Source organism: Octopus bimaculoides, chromosome 9 (assembly GCF_001194135.2).
Source record: "Octopus bimaculoides isolate UCB-OBI-ISO-001 chromosome 9, ASM119413v2, whole genome shotgun sequence".
NCBI classification, from domain to species: Eukaryota; Metazoa; Mollusca; class Cephalopoda; order Octopoda; family Octopodidae; genus Octopus; species Octopus bimaculoides.
Genome location: NC_068989.1, coordinates 27986519 through 27987873, shown reverse-complemented (window position 1 = coordinate 27987873; position 1355 = coordinate 27986519). Strand labels below are relative to the sequence as shown.

At 31.1% G+C, this 1355-nt stretch overlaps 1 protein-coding gene across 5 annotated transcripts in view; it reads right to left on the bottom strand.

Annotated features, from left to right (window-relative positions):
- The window catches only part of LOC106877599 (probable G-protein coupled receptor CG31760), a 1064573-nt gene that overhangs the window by 440681 nt on the left and 622537 nt on the right, over positions 1 to 1355 (bottom strand). The gene's annotated exons all lie outside the window — the stretch shown is intronic.

The window sequence follows — 1355 nt, the reverse complement described above, 5'->3', positions numbered from 1 at the left end:
AAAAAAACAGTCAATAGACTATGTATTATTCATTTAAATGCAGAGATGCCTATAATAGGACATCTAACCCGCTAGAAATAGCAGCAAAAGACTACATACCACAAAAATTAGGGATAATTTAGAAAGGGAATGAAAAATAAAAACATTTACCAATCTATATTCTGTACCATGGTTTCAAGTCAATTTTAGTAATATAAAAATTATATATCTTACAAGGTCGGACTATCATCAGCAGAAATGACCAGACAACATATGAAGCACGAGTCAATAAGCAGCATGGTTCGTGTTCCTATGTCTAATTTTTCAAAATATACCGCTTATTTGCGGTTTACCTAATGGGTAGCAAATACAAAAATGTCGATTTTCGTTCAGAAAATTAGCCAAAAAGAATTTTATCATTATTAATAAATTATAGGGTAGCAAAAAAAATTTTTTTAGAAATTTTATTTACCACCAGTGGTCTAGCGAGAGTAAAAAAACAGTCAATAGACTATGTATTATTCATTTAAAATGCAGAGATGCCTATAATAGGACATCTAACCCGCTAGAAATAGCAGCAAAAGACTACATACCACAAAAATTAGGGATAATTTCGAAAGGGAATGAAAAATAAAAACATTTACCAATCTATATCCTGTACCATGGTTTCAAGTCAATTTTAGTAATATAAATATTATATATCTTACAAGGTCGGACTATCATCAGCAGAAATGACCAGACAACATATGAAGCACGAGTCAATAAGCACCATGGTTCGTGTTCCTATGTCTAATTTTTCAAAATATACCGCTTATTTGCGGTTTATCTAATCGGCAGCAAATACAAAAATGTCGATTTTCTTTCAGAAAATTAGCCAAATAGAATTTTATCATTATTAATAAATTATAGGGTAGCAAAAAAAATTGTTTTAGAAATTTTATTTACCACCAGTGGTCTAGCGAGAGTAAAAAAAAACAGTCAATAGACTATGTATTATTCATTTAAAATGCAGAGATGCCTTACTCTTGGCTAATTTTCTGAACGAAAATCGACATTTTTGTATTTGCTGCCCATTAGGTAAACCGCAAATAAGCGGTATATTTTGAAAAATTAGACATAGGAACACGAACCATGCTGCTTATTGACTCGTGCTTCATATGTTGTCTGGTCATTTCTGCTGATGATAGTCCGACCTTGTAAGATATATAATTTTTATCTTACTAAAATTGACTTGAAACCATGGTACAGAATATAGATTGGTAAATGTTTTTATGTTTCATTCCCTTTCGAAATTATCCCTAATTTTTGTGGTATGTAGTCTTTTGCTGCTATTTCTAGCGGGTTAGATGTCTTATTATAGGTATCTCTGCATTTTA